Raw genomic sequence first — 20684 nt, forward strand, 5'->3', positions numbered from 1 at the left:
ATTACAAGAGTAGTAGTCATGAAAAAAAAAAAAAACTTACCTCTAGGGTGGATGCCTTCTTACCAATGAACAAAGTTATCTTGGGCAGAAAATTAATGACTATCCTATATTAGTAACAGAAATGAACATTTACTGGTTACCTTCTGTGTCAGGTGCTTTACATTTTTACAAGGACTCTATGAAAGTGATATTATCCTCACTTTGTAGATGCGGAAATTGAGAGTGAACAATATAGTAAATAACTTGCCCAAAGTTACAAATACATGAGAATCCAAGACTCTCAGATTCCTAAGCCAATGTACTGTTTCCACTATTTCACACTGTCTTTACAGCAATGGAGACACATAGAGGTTAAAAACCCTACCCTACCAAGTAGAGTATCTGGGATATAAATCCAGGTCTGTCTGATTCCAAAGCCTATGCCTGTGTACTTCTATATATTTTTGGCCTTTGCTTCCAAGTTCATTTAGCCCCATTTATGGCATGGAGGAAAAGAAGAGAACATCTAGTGAAATAGGCAGTGTTCTAAGTTATAACTAACAAGCCCAGGCTGGCATTTAGTAACTGTAAACAGTTAGAAAAACATTATATATACTGGTGAAAATAAATGAACCATTTTTAATATATATAAAATGTAGATTTACTTCTTTACTACTTCTTTCATTCATATTTTTTCATGTTCTTTCATTCATTAATCCAATAAATTTCATTGATATCTTACTTCGTGTGAGACATAGGCTCAATCAGACAAAAGTCCCTGTCTTCATGGAGTTTACATTCTGGTTGGAGATGCAGGCAATAAACAAGATAAATATAAATCAGGAAAGTATGTTGCATGTTAGATGTTCAATGTTAAATAAAAAAGTGAAGTAGTGAATGGAGATAGGATGTATGTGGTAGGGTTTGTTTCATTTTTAGGTAGGGTGGCCAAGGAGGACCTTACCTGAAGGAGATAAGGGAAAGAGTCAAGCCGATATCTGTGGGAAGTGCGTTCCAAGAGATGGACTATCAAGTGCAGTGGCCCTGAGCCCAGTGTGGCAGGAACAGAGTATGGGAGAGGTAGATGGTAAGATGAGGTTGGAGTGATAAAGAGAAGGGGTTCAGATCATGAAGGGCCTTGTGGGTCATAATGAGGACTTTGACTTTTATTCTGAGATAAAACTGTTAAAGGATATTGAACTGATGAGTAACCTGATTTGCCTCATTTTGTTGTCATTTTAAAACACACATGACATAAAATTGACCATCTTACCGGTTTTTAAGTGCGCAGTTCAGTAGTATTAAATACATTAACATTGTTGTGCAGCTATCACCATCATCCAGCCCCATAACTCTTTTCATCTTGTAAAACTGACACTTTATACCTATTAAACAATAACTTCCCATTCTCTCCCCTTAGGCCCTGCCAACCACTATTACACTTTCTTTCTTTATGATTTTGACTAAGTACCTCATATAAGTGGAATCATATAGTATTTTTTGTGTGTGACTGGCTTATTTCATTTGGCGTAATGTCTCCAAGGTTTAACCTTGTTGTAATATATGGTAGAATTTCCTTCCTTTTTAAGGTTGAAAAATATTCCATTGTATGTATATACCACATTTCTTTATCCAGTCATACGTTAGACTCCAGTCATATGATAGACATTTAGTTTGCTTCTGGATCTTAGCTACTGAGAATAATGATGCCATGAACATTGGTGTACAAATATCTCTTTGAGATCCTTCTTTCATTTCCTTTGGATATATACCCAGAAGGGGAATTGCTGAATCATATGGTAATTCTATTTTTAACTTTTTGAGGACCCTTCATACCATTTTCCACAGTGGCTGTGCCATTTTGTATTCCCACCAACAGTGCACAAGGGTACCAATTTCTCCACATCCTCGCCAACACTTGTTTTCTGGTGGATTTTTGTTTGTTTGTTTTTAATTAGCCATTCTACTGGTGTGAGGTAGTATCTCACTGTAGTTTTGATTTGCATTTCCCTAATGGTCAGTGATGTTGAGATCTTTTCATATACATTTTGGTCATTCATGTATCTTCTTTGCAGAAATGTTGATATTCAAGTCTTTTGCCCATTTTTGAACTGAATTGTTTGTTTTTTTGTTGTTGAGTTTAAGGAGTTCTCTAATCTGGATATAAATCCTTTATCACAGGGGTCCCCAACCCCCTGTTAGGAACCGGGCCACACAGCAGGAGGTGAGTGGCGGGTGAGCGAGTGAAGCTTCATCTGCTGCTCCCCATCGCTCCCCATCGCTCACTTGCATTACCACCTGAACCATCCCTACCGCCCCCCGACCCACACCGGTCCATGGAAAAATTGTCTTCCATGAAACCGGTCCCTGGTGCCAAAAAGTTTGGGGACTGCTGGTTTATCAGACAGATGATTTGCAAATATTTTCTCCCATTTTGTGGGTTGTTTTTTACTCCCTGGATAGTGTCTTTTGATGTACAAAAAGGATTTGATGTGCAAAAAGATTGGTATTAGTTCTTCTTTAAATGTTTGGTGGAATTCACCAGTGGAGCCATCAAGTCCAGGGCTTTTCTTTGTTGGGAGATTTTTGATTATGGTTTCTATCTCCTTACTAGTTATAGGTCTGTTCAGATTTTCTATTTCTTTGTGTTTTAGTCTTGGTAGGTTTTGTGTTTCTAGAAATTCATCCACTTCCTCTAGGTTATCCAAATTTTTGCCATACAATTTTTTATAGTACTCTCATAATATTTTTATTTCTGCAGAATCTGTAATAATGTCCCACTTCTATTTCTGATGTTAGCAATTTGAGTCTTCTCTCTTTTTTCTTAGTTCATCTACCTAAAGGTTTGTCAATTTTGTTGATCTTTTTGAATAATTAACCTTTGGTTTTGTTGATTTCTCTATTGTTTTTATATTCTCTATTTTGTTTATCTCTGTTCTCATCTTTACTATTTCCTTCCTTCAGCTAGCTTTTGGGTTTTTTGTTCCTTATCTAGTTCCTTAAGCTTTAAAGTTAGGTTGTTGATTTCAGATCTTTCTTGCTTTTTAATATAAGTATTTATAACTATAAATTTCCTGCTTAGCACTGCTTTCTCTGCATCCCATAAGTTTTGGTATGTTGTGGTTTTGTTTTCATTTGTCTCTAAGTATTTTCAAATTCCTTTGTGATTTCTTCTTTGATCCATTGGTTGTTTAAAAGTGTGTTGTTTGATTTCCACAGTTTTGTGAATTTTTCAGTTTTCGTTATGTTATTGATTTTTATTTCATGCTGTTGGACAGAGAAGATGCTTTGTATGATGTCTATCTTTTAAAATCTATTGAGACTCATTTTGTGGCTTTAGCATATAGTCAATGCTGGAAAATGTTCTATGTGCACTTGAGAAGATTGAGTATGCTGTTGTTGATGTATGGACTGTTCTATATACATCTGTTAGATCTAGTTGAGTTATTGTGTTGGTTATGTCCTCTGTTTCCTTATTTATATTCTGTCTGGTTGTTCTACCCATTTTTGTGAGAGAGGTATTGAAGTCTCCAACTATCATTGTACACATGTATATTTCTCCCTTCAGTTCTGTCAGTTTTTGCCTCATATATTTTGATGGTCTGTCATTAGGTGCATAAATGTTTATACTTGTTATATTTTCTTGCTGTTTTGAACCTTTTATTGATACATAATTTCCTTTTTGTCTCATAAACTTTTTTTTTTTCATAAACGTTTTTGATTTGAAGTCTATTTTGTCTGTTATTAGTATAGCCACTCCTGCTCTCTTTTAGTTAATATTTGCATGGAATATATTCTTCCCTACTTTCACTTTCAACCTGTTTGTGTCTTTGGATCTGGAGTCTCTTTTAAACAGCATATAGTTGTGTCATGTATTTTTAATCCATTCTACCATCCTCTGTCTTTTGATTGGAGAGTTTAATCCATTTACATTTAAAGTAATTACTAATAAGGAGGGATTTACTTCTGTCTCTGGGCTATTTGCTTTCTATATGCCCTATAGTTTTTATCTCCCACATTTTCTGCATTCCTGTCTTTTTAGTGTTTAGTTGATTTTTGTAGTGAAATGGTAAAATTACTTCTTAATTTCCTTTTGGATGTATTCCATAGCTATTTTCTTTGTTGATATTGTGGAGATCACATTTAACATCCTAATGTTATAGTTATAAACTTCTAATTTGAATTTATAGCAGCTTAACTTCAGTAACATTCAAAAACTCTGCTTTCTTACATCTTCATCCCCACTCCTTTTGGTTGTTAATGTCACAAAATTCCATCTCTATACATTGTGTGCCCCAAAACATAAACTAATAATTCTTTTAAATACATTAGTCTCCTAAGTTATGTAAATAGCAAAATGTAGAGATACAAACCAAAGTTACAGTAATACTAGCTTTTACACTAATTGTTTTTTTTTATCTTTCAAGGTATTTGTTTCTTAAATTATGTAGAAAACAAAAAGTGCAGTTACAGACCATTGTTACAATAATACTAGCTTAAATTGCCCATATATTTGTTTTTATTGATATCTTTATTTCTCCTCACAGCTTCAAGTTACTGTCTAGTGTCCTTTCATTGCACCTTGCAGGATTCCCTGAGCATTTCTTGCTGGCAAGTCTAGTGATCCTGAACTAGCTCAGCTTTGGTTAATCTGGAAATGTCTTGATTTCTACTTCACTTTTCTTTCTTATTTTATTCTTTTTTTTTTTAATTTCTTGGCTATGCCACACAGAATGTGGGATCTTAGTTCCCCAACCAGGGATCGAACCCATGCCCCCTGCATTGGAAGTGCGGAGTCCTAACCACTGGACTGCCAAGGAAGTCCCTCTACTTCACTTTTAAAGGACAGTTTTGACAGCTGTAGGATTCTTCATTGACTTTTTTTTTTTCTTTTAGTGCTTTGAATATACTGGCTCACTGCCTCTGGTCTCCAAAGTTTCTGATGAGAAATATTCTTGTTATCTTATTGAGTCTTCCTTGTATGTGATAATTTGCTTATGATTTGCTGCTTTGAAGATTCACTCTATCTTTTGAAAGTTTGATTATGATGTGTCTTGATGTGGGTCTCTTTGAGTTCATCTTACTGGGGTTCATTGAGCTTCTTGGCTGTTTATATTCATGTCTTTCCTGAAATTTGGATTTCAGCCATTATTTCTTCAAATATTCTCTCTGCCATTTTCTATCCCTCTTCTCCTTTTGGGACTCTCATGACGGGTGTGTTGGTTTGCTTGTTGATGTCTCACAGGTCCCTTAGGCTCTGTTTACTGTTCTTCAGTTTTCTTTCTTTCTGTTCCTCAAACTTGGTAATTTCTATTGTCCTATCTTCAAGTTCACTGACTTTTTTTCTTTCTGCTTGCTCAATCAAATCTGCCTTTGAATCTCTCTAATGAATGCTTCATTTTAGTTATTGTGCTTTTCAGCCTCAGAATTTATTTATTTATTTTAGCTTCTTTTTAGGTTGTTTTTTTTTTAATTTTTTCCATTGCTTTTATTTATTTATTTATTTATTTTTGCAGTATAATTGCTTTACAATCTTGTGTTAGTTTCTGCTGCACAGTGAAGTGAATCAGCCATATGCATACAAACATCCCCTCCCTCTTGGAACTCCCTCCGCCTTCATCCCACCCAACTAGGCCATCACAGAACACCGGGCTGTGCTCCTAGTGCTATACAGCAGGTTCCCACTAGTTATCTGTTTTACACATGGTAGTGTATTTATGTCAAACCTAATTTCCCAATTCATCCCACCCTTCCCTGACCACCTGTGTCCACACGTCCATTCTCTACATCTGCCTTTCTATTCTTGCCTTGCAAATAGGTTAATCTGTACCATCTTTCTAGATTCCACATATATACATTAATATACAATATTTGTTTTTCTCTTTCTGACCCACTTCACTCTGTATTACAGACTCTAGGTCCATCCACGTCTCTACAAATGACCCATATCATTTCTTTTTATGGCTGAGTAATATTCCATTATATATATGTACCACATCTTCTTTATCCATTCATCTGTCAATGGACATTTAGGTGGTTTCCATATCCTGGCTATTGTAAATAGTGCTGCAATGAACATGGGGGTACATGTGTCCTTTTGAATTATGGTTTTCTCAGGGTATATGCCCAGTAATGGGATTGCTGGGTCATATGGTAGTTCTATTTTTAGTTTTTTAAGGAACCTCCATACTCTTCTCCATAGTGGCTGTATCAGTTTACATTCCCACCAGCAGTGCAAGAGGGTTCCCTTTTCTCCACACCCTCTCCAGCATTTATTGCTTGTAGATTTTCTGATGATGGTCGTTCTGACCAGTGTGAGGTGATACCTCATTGTAGTTTTGATTTGCATTTCTCTAATAATTAGTGATGTTGAGCATCTTTTCATGCATTTGTTGGCCATCGGTATGACTTCTTTGGAGAAATGTCTATTTAGGACTTCCACCCATTTTTTGATCGGGCTGTTCGGGTGTTTTTGATATTGAGCTGTATGGGCTGTTTGTATATTTTGGAGATTAATCCTATGTCTGCTGCTTCATTAGCAAATATTTTCTCCCATTCTGTGGGTATCTTTTTGTCTTATTTATGGTTTCCTTTGCTGTGCAAGAGCTTTTAAGTTTAATTAGGTCCTATTCGTTTATTTTTGTTTTTATTTTCATTACTCTAGGAGGTGGGTCATAAAAGATCTTTCTGTGATTTATGTCAAAGAGTGTTTTTCCTATGTTTCCTCTAAGAGTTTTATACAGTCTGGTTGGTCTTACATTTAGGTCTCTAATCCATTTTGAGTTTATTTGTGTGTGTGCTGTTAGGTAGTGTTGTAATTTCATTCTTTTACATGTAGTTGTCCAGTTTTCCCAGCACCATTTTTTGAAGAGGCTGTCTTTCCTCCATTGTATATTCTTGCCTCCTTTGTCATAGATTAGGTGACCATAGGTGTGTGGGTTTATCTCTGGGCTTTCTATCCTGTACCATTGTTCTATATTTCTGTTTTTGTGCCAGTACCACACTGTCTTGATTACAGTAGCTTTGTAGTATAGTCTGAAATCAGGGAGCCAGATTCCTCCAGCTCCGTTGTTCTTTCTCAAGATTGTTTTGACTATTTGGGGTCTTTTGTGTTTCCATACGAATTGTATAATATTTTTGTCCTAATTCTGTGAAAGATGCCATTGGTAATTTGATAGAGATTGCATTGAACCTGTAGCTTTGGGTAGTATAGTCATTTTCACAATATTGATTCTTCCAATCCGGGAGCATGGTATATCTCTTCATCTGTCTGTGTCATCTTTGATTTCTTTCATTAGTGTTTTATCGTTTTTCTGTGTACAGGTCTTTTGCCTCCTTAGGTAGGTTTATACCTAGCTATTTGATTCTTTTTGTTATGATGGTAAATGGGATTGTTTTTAAAATTCTCTTTGTGATCTTTCATTGTTAGTGTATAGGAATGCAAGAGAATTCTGAGCATTAATTTTGTATCCTGGAACCTTACCAAATTCATTGATTAGTTCTAGTAGTTTTCTGGTGGCATCTTTAGGATTTTCTATGTATAGTATCATGTCATCTGCAAACAGTGACAGTTTTACTTCTTCTTTTCCAATTTGTAGTCATTTTAGTTCTTTTTCTTCTCTGATTGCCATGACTAAGACTTCCTATACTGCGCTGAGTAATAGTGGTGAGAGTGGACATCCTTGTCTTGTTCCTGATCTTAGAAGAAATGCTTTCGGTTTTTCACTATTGAGAATGGTGTTTGCTGTGGGTTTGTCGGATACGGCCTTTATTATGTTGAGGTAGGTTCCCTCTATGCCCATTTTCTGGAGAGTTTTTATCATAAATGGGTGTTGAATTTTGTCAAAAGCTTTTTCTGCATCTATTGAGATGATCATATGGTTTTTATTCTTTAATTTGTTAATATGGTGTATCACATTGATTGTTTTGCATATATTGAAGAATCCTTGTATCGCTGGGATAAATCCCGCTTGATCATGGGGTATAATCCTTTTAATGTGTTGTTGGATTCTGTTTGCTAGTATTTTGTTGAGGATTTTTGCATCTATGTTCATCAATGATATTGGGCTATAATTTTCTTTTCTTGTGATATCTTTGTCTGGTTTTGGTATCAGGGTGATGGTGGCCTCATAGAATGAGTTTAGGAGTGTTCCTCCCTCTGCAATTTTTTGGAAGAGTTTGAGAAAGATATGTGTTAGCTCTTCTCTAATGTTTGAAGAATTTGCCTGTGAAGCCATCTGGTCCTGGGCTTTTGTTTGTTGGAAGATTTTTAATTACAGTTTCAATTTCACTGCTTGTGATTGGTCTATTTATATTTTCTAATTCTTCCTGTTTCAGTCTTGGAAAGTTGTACCTTTCCAAGAATTTGTTCATTTCTTCCAGGTTGTCCATTTTATTGGCATAGAGTTGCTTGTAGTAGTCTCTTACGATCTTTTGTATTTCTGCAGTGTCAGTTGTAATATACTTTTTCATTTCTAATTTTATTGATATGCATCTTCTCCCTCTTTTTCTTGATGAGTCTGTCTAAAGGTTTATCAATTTTGTTTATCTTCTCAAAGAACCAGCTTTTAGTTTTATTGATCTTTACTATTGTTTTGTTTCTATTTCATTTATTTCTGCTCTGATCTTTATGATTTCTTCCCTTCTACTAACTTTGGGTTTTCTTTGTTCTTCTTTTTCTCGTTTCTTTAGGTGTAAGGTTAGATTGTTTATTTGAGATTTTTCTTGTTTCTTATAGTGAGCTTGAATTGCTATAAACCTCCGTCTTAGAACTGCTTTTGCTGCATTCCATAGGTTTTGGATCATCGTGTTTTTGTTGTCGTTTGTTTCTAGGTATGTTTTTAGTTCTTCTTTGAGTTATTCTGTGATCTCTTGGGTATTTAGCAGAGCACTGTTTAGCCTCCACGTGTTTGTGTTTTTTACAGTTTTTTTTCCTGTAATTGATTTCTAATTTCATAGCGTTCTGGTTGGAAAGGATGGCTGATATGATTTCAGTATTCTTAAATTTTCCAAGGCTTGATTTGTGACCCAAAGTAGAGTACGTTCCATGTGCACTTGAGAAGAAAGTGTATTCTTCTGCTTTTGGGTAGGATGTCCTATAAATATCAATTAAGTCTGTCTGGTCTACTGTGTCATTTAAAGCTTGTGTTTCCTTATTTATTTTCTGTCTGGATGATCTGTCTTTTAGTGTAAACGGGGTGTTAAAGTCCCCCACTATTATTGTGTTACTGTCGATTTCCCTTTTATGGCGGTTAGAATTTGCCTTATGTATTGAGGTGCTCCTATGTTGGGTGCATAAATATTTATAATTGTTATGTTTTCTTCTTGGATTGATCCCTTGATCATTATGTAGTGTCCTTCCTTATCTCTTGTAACAGTCTTTATTTTAAAGTCTATTTTATCTGATATGATTATTGCTACTCCAGCTTTCTTGTGATTTCTATTTGCATGGAATATCTTTTTCCATCCCCTCACTTTCAGTCTGTATGTATCCCTAGGTCTGAAGGGGGTCTCTTATAGGCCGCATATATACGGGTCTTGTTTTTGTATCCATTCAGCCAGTTTGTGTCTTTTGGTTGGAACATTTAATCCATTTACATTCAAGGTGATTATTGATGTGTATGCTCCTATTACCATTTTATTAATTGTTTTGGGTTTGTTTTTGTGGGTCTTTTTCTCATCTTGTGTTTCCTGCCTAGAGAAGTTCCTTTAGCATTTGTTGTAAAGCTAGTTTGGTGGTGCTGAATTCTCTTAGCTTTTGCTTGTCTGTAAAGCTTTTGATTTCTCCATCAAATCTGAATGAGATCCTTGTTGGGTAGAGTAATCCTGGTTGTAGGCTCTTCCCTTTCATCACTTTAAATATATCCTGCCACTCCCTTCTGACCTGCAGAGTTTCTGTTGAAAAATCAGCTGATAACCTTATGGGGATTCCCTTGTATGTTATTTGTTGATTTTCCCTTGCTGCTTTTAATATTTTTTCTTTGAATTTAATTTTTGTTAGTTTGATTAATATGTGTCTTGGTGTGTTTCTCCTGGGGTTTATCCTGTACAGGACTCTCTGTGCTTCCTGGACTTGGGTGGCTATTTACTTTCCCATGTTAGGGAATTTTTCAACTGTAATCTCTTCAAATATTTTCTCATACACTTTCTCTTTCTCTTCTTCTTCTGGGACCCCTATCATTCAAATGTTGTTCTGTTTAGTGTTGTCCCAGAGATCTCTGAGACTGTCCTCAATTCTTTTCATTCCTTTTTCTTTATTCTGCTCTCCAGCATTTATTTCCACCATTTTATCTTCCAGCTCACTTATTCGTTCTTCTGCCTCAGTTATTCTGCTACTGATTCCTTCTAGAGTATTTTTAATTTCAGTTATTTTGTTGTTTATCACTGTTTGTTTGCTCTTTAGTTCTTCTAGGTCCTTGTTAAATGTCTTTTGTATTTTCTCCATTCTGTTTCTGAGATTTTGCATCATCTTTACTATCATTACTCTGAATTCTTTTTCAGGTAGTTTGCCTATTTCCTCTTCATTTATTTGGTCTTGTAGGTTTTTACCTTGCTCCTTTGTCTGTAACATATTTTTTTGTCATCTCATTTTTTTATGGGTGGGGCTGTATTCCTGTCTTACTGGGTTTTTGGCCTGAGGCATCCACCACTGGAGTTTGCAGGCCGTTGGGTAGAGCCGGGTCTTGGTGCAGAGATGAGGACCCCCGGAAGACTCACTCTGATTAATATTCCTTGCAGTCTGAGTTTCTCTGTTAGTCCATAATTTGGACTCAGCACTCCCACCACAGGAGCTCAGGCCCAACCCCCGGCCTGGGAACCAAGATCCTGCAAGCCACACAGCATGGCAAAAGAAAAGGAAAAAAAGGAGCAGTACAATAACAAAGAACAAAAAATAAAATAAAATTAGAAAGATTAAAAAATGTTAGGAAAAATAAAACTATAATTAAAACAACTACAAGGTAAAACAGAACCACAACAGAAAAAGAAAGAAAAAAAAGAAAAAAAGAACAAGCCAAAAGGAGCAGAACAATAACAAGGTATAAAGAATAAAATAAAATCAGAAAAATAAAGGATTTATTAGAAAAAAATAAAAATATAAATGCATCAGCAACAACAAGGTAAAACAGAACCACACCCTAAAAGAAGAAGAAAAAAAAACAAAGAGGAAAAAAGAAAAAAAAAAAGGCTGGAAAAGGCCTTGGCTGTGGGGGCGGAGCCTTAGTGGGGGGTAGAACGTAGGCAGGGGTGGGGTTTAGGGTGGGGTGGGGCCTAGGCTTAGTACCTGCGTGGTAGGAGGGTGGTGGGGGAGGCAGCACAGCCTTAGAGGAGCCTTGGAGCGTGGAGTTGCGGAGTTTGGAGGTAAGGCCCTGGGTGAGGGTGTGTGGGTGGGGTTTAGGCCCAGCACAGTTGAAGGAGTCTCAAAGGGGGTCTCGGAGTGCCGCATGTAGAGGTAGGGCCCTGAGTGGGCATGTAGAAGCAGGGCTTAGGCTCTGCGCTGCTGGAGGTAGCCTCCGCAGGCTGGGGATTGGGCCCAGGAGCCCAACAGGCTCCCCGGTGCCCAGGTGGGCAGGGAAAGCACTGGCCATGCTCCCTTCCATTCCTCCACTCCCCTGAGTGTCTCCCCCATCGCTGCTGAACCCCTAACTGTGGACGGGCCCCACCAGGTGTGAGAACTCCTCCATTCCCCCAGCCACCCCTCAAGGGTGCTGGTTGGTCCCATCACTCCTGCCTTTACTTTTGCTCCCCCTGCCCTCACTCCCACTCCCTCAGGACCCACGCAGCTGGAGGGGGCCTCAGTGGGCAGAGGATCAAGCCCGGATCTCAGTAGTCTCCCTGGGGCCCAAGTGGGCAAGGGAAATGCTGGCCATGCTCCCTTCTGATCCTCTGCCCTCCCAGTGGCCCCCCCTTTCCCCCTCTGGGTGTGGGATCCCTTCCCCTCCCCCAACCACCCCTCAGGGGCGCTGATCACATCTGGCCTCCACTTCTCCCCACTCTCTACCCACCACATCCTACTCGGTCGCTGGGGATTCCTCCTGTCCCCTTAGGTGTCCATGGTCCCCACCAGTGCCTGGTAGGTGCCCTAGTTGTGCGGAGACACGAACTCCGCATCCTCCTCGTCTACCATCTTGACCTCTATCTCTTTATTGATATTTCCTTTTATTAAAAATAATTTTATTTTATTTATTTTTCACTGTGTTGGATCTTCATTGCTGTTCACGGGCTTTCTCTAGTTGCGGTGAGTGGGGGCTACTCTTCGTTGCAGTGCGCGGGCTTCTCATTGCGGGGCTTCTTGTTGCAGAGCACAGGCTCTAGGCTCAGGGGCTTCAGTAGTTGTGGCATGTGGGCTCAGTAGTTTTAGCTTGCAGGCTCAGTCGTTATGGCTCGCGGGTTCTAGAGCACAGGCTCAGTAGTTGTGGTGCACGGGTTCAGTTGCTCCACGGCATGTAGGATCTTCCCAGACCAGGGATTGAACCCGTGTCCCCTGCATTGGCAGGCAGATTCTTAACCACTGTGCCACTAGGGAAGTCCTGATATTTCCATTTTTATCACATGTTGTTTTCTTGACTTTCCACATCTTCCTTTAGTTCTATGAGCATCTGTTAGACAGATGTTTAAAAATCTTTGTCTAATATATCTGCCATTAAGTCTTATTCAGGGACAAGTTCTGTTGGTTCATTTTTTTCCTTTTAATGGACCACAGATTCCTGTTTGTATGTTTTGTGATTTTTTTGTTGAACATTGGACATTTGAATCCAAAAAATGTGGTAACACTGGAAATCAGATTCTACCCCTTTCCCAGTGTTTGCTGGGGGGGTTTTGTTTTGTTTTGTTTTGATGTTGTTGTTGTTGTAGGCTGTTTCTTTGCCAAGGAGCAGCCTGACATGTAAACTTAATATGTTCCTAGGTCTTTTCTGAGCCTTTCCCTGTGCATTCACTGTCATGTTGTAATTTTCCCCATATATGCAATTGTTTTTGAATGTTTAATCTTTAATGTCTGGCTCCTGAAAAGGGGAAAGCAAAAAATGGAGAGCAGAAATCAGAACACAGATCCCCAATATTTGGAGGACAGAGTTCTTTTTACCCGTTCTACCTCCCACATGCTATGTGCAAGCTGCTCCAGGAACTCCTGCACAGCTGCCTGCCATGTGTCTGGGGGTGAGGAAAAGGTAGCTGCTACTCTGTTAAGAGCTGAAATGGACTGAAATTAATCACATTTTACTGGCCAAGCCTTACCCTGGAAGGTGCAAGCCTTTAAGACTCCAGGGTTTCAAAAGAGTCATATTAGATTCTGACAGTGCGATTGCCGTTTGGGTGGAGATGCAGATTCCTGGTGCTTCCTACTCTGCCATCGTCCCAGAATCCTCTTTCCATTATGTTTTAACAGGATCATTTTGGCTGCTCTGCTGAGAATATACTGAACTGGAGCAAGGAGGAAGCATGGATACCAGTTATGAGGTAAGTAATCCAGGTAAAAGATCCTCAACAGGAGATCAGAGTAGGTATAAGACTAAGGCAAGGATAATTACTCCCCTGTAAGGGGATTTCTTCCTGCCAGGTCACCTGGCTGTGTCTCTTGACTAACCATTGTCCTTTTCAAGATAGGTAATTCTACAGTTTTTTCCTTTCCCTTTTCTCTTTGGGGTGATGATAGCATGGCTACTATTAAATTTGGGATTAATGAACTATCCTTTGTGCTTTTCCTATATCTATATCTTATAGATATTCCTTTATAAATAAACCTTCATTGAATTATCTTTTTGAAGTGTGCCATTTGTTTCTTGTTGAGACCCTAATTGATACATGAATTCTTCAGTTTGGGATACAATATTTTAAGTACTTGCATTAAATCAAGCTTGTTAATTATGTCCAAATATTTTATATTACTGCATTAAAAAATCTATGATCTATTAGTTACTGACAGAACTATGTTTAAATCTCCCATTATTACTATCATACCCTATGTTTTTAAGAACTGGGATTCTCAGTATGGAAGAGAGGAAATAGAAAAGTAATATAGAAGAAGTCACATAAAAACACTGTAGTATTAAATTTGAATTGGACGTATTCATATGAACTTGTGAGGTGTCGTATGTGTGTGTGTATATATGTATGTGTATGTACATATACATATCTGTACGTGTCTTAGCTCTATCCACCAGAAAGGAGTAGAAAATGTCCAACCCAATAATAATGAGCAACCCTAGCACCCACATTCCCAGATTATAGTCTAGAATTAACATTTGCCATTCAAAGAAACCAGGGCATTTTAGAAAAATGGTTTATTCCAGAAATGTGCAAGATGAATCTGGAATATCTTATCATTACTAGATAGCAAGGAAGCTATCAAAGACTACTAAGATTAAATGAAAAAGATACAGGCCTATACTTGAAGAGGCTCCCACTGGCCAGATATCGGACAAACAGCTTCAGTAAGGATCATGATCACAATAGATTTAAACTCATAGAATCCATGGGTTCATAGTGATAAAAAATATTAGTCACTTTCAGAGAATGATAGGAAACAAATTTGTTACTTGGAAACTGGCAAAGGGAAAGATTGAGGATTTATCCTGCCTTTCCTACATGAACTGTATCATTTGGTAACCAAATAATAGACGAAGAGAAGCATCACTTTAATGAAGTATTTCAACTAATAAAAAAGAAATGTTAGAATATCAGCATTTTGGAAGTCTCAGTGAATTAGTGGCTAAAAGCATTCAGCAGCAATAGTTGTTAAATCACAGTCAGACATGATGTGCCTCTTAATGAAAGACCACAGCACTACCTGTGGTCTTGCCGACGTGAATAAACCTGAGTCTGTTCAAGCCTCAGGATCCAGCTGCCAACTTGAAGGAAATACAAGAGTCAGAGGAACACTGAATTGCATGTTCCTCTGAACCAGTTTCAAGGGTGCTCACCTTAAAATAATTCAGTAAGCTACACATTCATGTATTATTCTTGATCTGTGTTTTATTTTACAGAGGAAAAAAGAATTTAAAAAATCTCTCACTATGCTTCGTAGAATTGCTTGTTTTTCCTTGTAGTTCTCTCAGTTTTGTCATATATAAATAATAACTAACTAACCAACCAAATAAATACATGTGTATAGAGGGAAAGAGCTAAGGGGGTGTGGGGGAAGAGGGCAATTTATTAGGAACATACAAGTTTTTTTTTTTAATTTATTTGTCTGCACCGGGTTTTAGTTGCAGCACGTAGGATCTTTGTTGCCTCATGCGGGATCTAGTTCAAACCCGGGCCCCCTGCATTGGGAACATGGAGTCTTAGCCACTGGACCACCAGGGAAGTCCCAACATACAAGTTTAGGATTATTAAATCTTCTGGTAAATTGTGTTATGATTCTCTATGTTGTTAATGTTTTTTTCCCTTGAAGTCTATTTTTATATTAATATAATGACACCAGCTTTCTTGTTGTTAATATTTTCCTGTTATATCTTTGTCCATCCATTTAGTTTTTAACCTTACTGTATTACTTGGTTTTAGATGTGTCTCTAGTAAGCCAGATATTGCTACATTTTGTTTTCCATCCAGTCTGTCAATTTTTGTTTTTTAACTGAAGTTTTATACACCTTTATGTACTGTGATTACTGATATACTTGGATTTGTCTTACCAGGTTATTTTGTGTTATCTATGATCCTATTTTTTAGTGTTTTCTTTTTCTGCTTTCTTGGCAACTTTTGGGTTGTTTTTCATTTTATTTTTTTGCCCACTGCTCTTTTCAAAAGTATATACTCTATTTCTAATATTTTAGGGATTACTTTTTATATTTTAATATTTATACTTAACATATCAAAGACTAAAATTATTCAGTATTCTTATCCTTTTCCCAAACAACACAGGAATGCTAGAATACTTGAATTCAGATCAAAACCTCCTGATCAAATACAACTTCTTCCTGTACTTTAGTTCTGCTTTTTTAATCCTTAATGATGATGTTATTATTTTATAATATCAATATGTGTTTAGACTTACCTTTTAAGGTAAGGATAATTTATTACTCTTTTTAGATTTAGAATTATTTATCCCTTATTACATATAATTCATCTCACATTTCAGAGACCTTCCATCTGTGAATACTTTCTACTTGAAGTTTCTTCTTTAGAATTTCTTTTACTGAGGATGTGTTGGTGACAAATTCTCTCAATTCTTATGTTTGAAATTATCTTTAGTTTGAATTTGTTCTTAAATGATATTTTCACCAAAATGGCAGTTTTAGGTTGAAACTTCTTTTCTCTATTCTCATTCAGCTTTTGTTGTTACTGTTAAGAAATCATCTGTCAGTATAATAGCAGTTCTTTTGCAGGCAGTATGGATTTTTCCTCTAGCTACATTCAGGATTTTCTATTCTACAGTTTCACTATAAGGTACCTAAGTAAAGATTTTCTATTTATCATGCTTGATATTTGATGGGATTCCTGAACTTATAGATTGGCATATTTTATAAATTCTGGAAAATTCTAAGGCATTATCTTTTAAAACATTGCTATTTCTCCATTCTCCCTATCCTCTCCTCCTGAAACTGATTAGATGCACATTAGGTCTTCTCAATCTATCCTTCATTTGTCTTAATCAATTTCATTTCTTCCCATGCTAAATTTAAAATAATTCCTTCAAGTTCATCTTCCTAGTCTTCATTTTGAGTTAACATTTTCCATTTCTAGAAATCTGATTTTTCCGTGTTATGTTTGTTGTTTTAAAAAATATTCTCTTGCTTTTTATCCATATTCTGGATCCCTTTTTTTTTTTTTTTAATTATACTACACAGGGGTTGGGGCTTGGCCAGTATGTCAGAGTAGGAAGATCCTGAGCTCACCTCCTCTCATGGGCACACCAAAATTACAACTATTTACAAAGGAACTATTGATGAGAAAGAGCAAAATCTAGCAGAAAAGATCTTCTACAGCTAAAGATACGAAAAAGGATCGATGAGATGGGTAAGAGGGGCAAAGTCGTGGTATTGTCAAGATCCATACCCCCAGGTAGGTGACCCACAAACAGGAGGTTAATTACAACAACAGAGGTTCTTCCCACAGAGCAACGGGTCTGAGCCCCACGCCAGCTCCGCAGCCTAGGGGTCTTTCACTGGGAAGACAATCCCCAAGAACATTTGGCTTAGAAGGCCAGCAGGGCTTACTTTCAGGCTATGGGAAATAGAGACTCCACTCTGCGCCCACAGAATTACACACTCCAAGACCCAGGGCAGAAGCAAAAATTTGAAAGGAGCCTGGGTCAAACCCACCTGCTGATCTTGGGGAGTCTCTGGGGAGGCAAGAGTGAACTGGAGCACATCCTGGAGACATAGACACTGGCGGCAGCCATTTTTAGGAGCTCCTTCTACCATGTAGACACTGGTACTGGCAAGCACAGTTTTGGAATCCTCCCTCTAGCTTATCAACACCAGGACCTGTCCCCATCCACCAGCCTATTAGCACCAGTACTGGGATGCCTCAGGCCAGGCAACTAGTTGGGCAGGGACACAGCCACACCCATCAGCAGGCAGGCTACCTTAAGACCCTCTGAGCCCATAGCCACCCTGGGGCACATCCCTGTCCACCAGAGGACCAGGACCCTGCCTCACAGTGTGAAGGCACTAGCCCTGGGACTCTCAGGGGACTGCAGCCAGAGAACCCAGGACCCAGCCTGTCCACCAGCAGGTTAACACCAACTCTGAGATACTTTGGACTCAGCCAGCTGACCCAGGATCCAACCCCACTCATCATTAGGCTAACACCAACTTTGGCACACCCTGGAACCCACAGCCAACCATGTCAGGAACCAGCCCCACCCACCAGAAGGCCAACACTAGATCTGGGAACACTGGCCATGCAACCACCTACCTCAGAACCTGGCTCTGCCCACCAGTGAGCCAGAACTAGCCCTGGATCCATGAGGTTTCTGTAGCCAGCTGCCTTGTGATGTGGCCCTGCCAACCAGCAGCTGGCAGGCTCCATGCAAGACAGGGCCTGGCAACCAACGAGACCAGGGGACAGCCACACCTACCAGACCACTCACAGTAGTCAGCACACCACAACAGAAGGACCCATGTAGCCCACATAGGGAGTACCCCTAGAGCATATGGCTCTGATGACCAGAGGGGAATGTGCTGCTGGGATGCATAGCATGTCTCCTACAAAAAAATCTGTAATAGATAACACACAAAAAAAGAAAGGAACAAAAATGAACTACAGAAACAAGCCCAAAGCAATGAACAAAATGTCAATACCTATCAGTAATTACTTTAAATGTAGATGATCTGAATGCTCCAATCAAAACACATAGTTTGGCTGAATGGATACAAAAACAAGACCCATATATATATGCTGCCTATAAGAGACTAACTTCAGATCTAAAGTCATATACAGACAGAAAGTGAGCTGATGGAAAAAGGTATTCCATGCAAACAGAAATCAAAAGAAATTCGGGTAGCAATACTTATATCAGGCAAAATAGACTTTAAAACAAAAACTATAACAAGAAACAAAGAAGGACATTACATAATGATCAAGGGATCAATCCAAGAAAAATTTATAACAAGTGTAAATATGTATGCAACTAACATAGGAACACCTAATACATAAAGCAAATACTAACAGACATAAATAGGGAAATTGCCCTGTGGAGGTCAGAGGTAGCAGGGTCCAGGTACTCAGCCCCACCATGCTCCAGGGACACAGAACAAAGGATCAGAGCTGGGGGAGGGAGAGCCCTATCCCAGCCCCCCCACCAAGTCAGGGGCTGCAGGCGTCCCACGACAGGTCACGGGAATCCTGTGGGAAGCCCCATCTTCAGGCACAAGACGGCCCTGAAGCTCCATGGGAGCCCTCAGGCAGCAGACTCGGGGGGCTCAGACAGGGGGAGTCTGACACCTGATCATCTCCCACACCTCACCCCAGTCTGCAAGGGGGCAGGCATGGGACCCACCTCCTCAGGTTATGGAGGGGACGCTGAGGCTCAGGGAGATGCCAGAAGGTGTTATGGGGTCACCTAGGGTGCAGGACAGTGCGGAGCTGGACCCACACAGGTGCTACCTGGACCTCACCCTCAATGGGAGTAAACACACACACACACACACACTTGCTACCACACATGCATGAACACGAACACATGAACACACACACACATACAGACCCAGGCATGCCTGTAGCTGCATACCCGGCCCCTCCTCCACCTCCTGGCCCTGCAACCAGAGCCCTGGGCTGGGCACCAGACACCTCAGCCATGGAACACGACCCAGGGCTGCAACTCAAGGCTGCCTCCCATCTGCCCCCTTGCAGACTGGGGTGAGGTGTGGGAGATGATCAGGTGTCAGAGCCCCCCTGTCTGAGCCCCCTGAGTCTGCTGCCTGAGGGCCACCATGGAATTTCAGGGCCATCTTGTGCCTGGAGATGGGGCTTCCCACAGGACCCTCGTGACCTGCTGTGGGAAGCCTGCAGCCCCTGACTCGGCAGAGGGTCTGGGATGGGGCTCCCCTTCCCCCAGCTCTGATCCTTTGCTCTGAGTCACTGGAGCATGGTGGGGCTGAGCACCTGGACCCTGCTATCTGTGACCTCCACAGGGCCCCAGGCTGCCATCACTGTCCCCTAGTGGGTGCCCTGGCCTCCCCCCACCCCCTGAGCTGGCCCTGGCAGCTCTTAACCATTCACAGTGGCCTCCCCAGGAATCAGCTATTTGGGGTCAGCAGCTGAGGGCCGCTCTCCCAGATGATTCTCAGAAACTCTCCAAGTCGCCCAGGGGAGGATCTGACAGGGCTGGCCTGTGTGTGCACGCACGTGTGTGTGGTCCTGTGTCCGGCAGCTGGGCTTCCCTCTCAGGGCGGGATCTGGGGTGTCATTATCTGTTCCCAACATACAATAATCCTAATGTACTTTAACACTCCACTTACATCAATGGACAGATAATCCAGACAGAAAATCAATAAGGAAACACTGACTTTAAATGACACATTAGCCCACATGGACTTAATATATATGGAACTTTTCATCCAAAAGCAGCAGAATACAGATTCTTTTCTAGTGCACATGGAACATTCTCCAGGATAGATCACATGCTAGGGCACATAACAAGTCTCACATTTAAGAAGATTGAAATCATATCAAGCACTTTTCCTGAACACAATGATATGAGACTAGAAATCAAGTATAAGGGAAAAAAACTGCAAAAAACACAAACACGTGGAGGCTAAACAATATGTCACTAAACAACCAATGGGTCACTAAAGAAATCAAAGAGGAAATTAAAAACTACTTGGAAACAAATTAAACTGGAACATAATGATATAAAATTGATGGGACACAGAAAAAAGAGTTCTAAGAGGGAAGTTTATAAATGCCTACCTCACGAAGCAAGAAAGATCTTAAATAAACAATTTAACCTTACCCCTAAAAGAGCTAGAAAAAGAAGAACAAACAAAACCCAAACTTACTAAAAGGAAAGAAAGAAAGATCAGAGCAGAAATAAATGAAATAGAGACTAAAAAACATATAAAAGGTAAATAAAGCTAAAAGCTAGTTCTTTGAAAAAATAAACAAGATTGATAACTGACCTTTAACTAGTCTCATCAAGAAAAAAAAAGAGGACCTAAATAAATAAAATCAGAAATGAAAGAGAAGTTACAAACACCACAGAAATACAAAGGTTCATAAGAGATTACTATGAACAATTATATGTGTAAAACAGACACCTAGAA

General features: G+C 39.3%; 1 protein-coding gene across 2 annotated transcripts in view; it reads right to left on the minus strand.

The window, feature by feature from the left end:
- The window catches only part of LOC309618310 (uncharacterized protein C1orf185 homolog), a 246069-nt gene that overhangs the window by 109419 nt on the left and 115966 nt on the right, over nt 1–20684 (minus strand). The window lies entirely within an intron of this gene.

Source organism: Balaenoptera borealis (assembly GCF_965194805.1).
Source record: "Balaenoptera borealis genome assembly, chromosome: 1".
Taxonomy (NCBI): domain Eukaryota; kingdom Metazoa; phylum Chordata; class Mammalia; order Artiodactyla; family Balaenopteridae; genus Balaenoptera; species Balaenoptera borealis.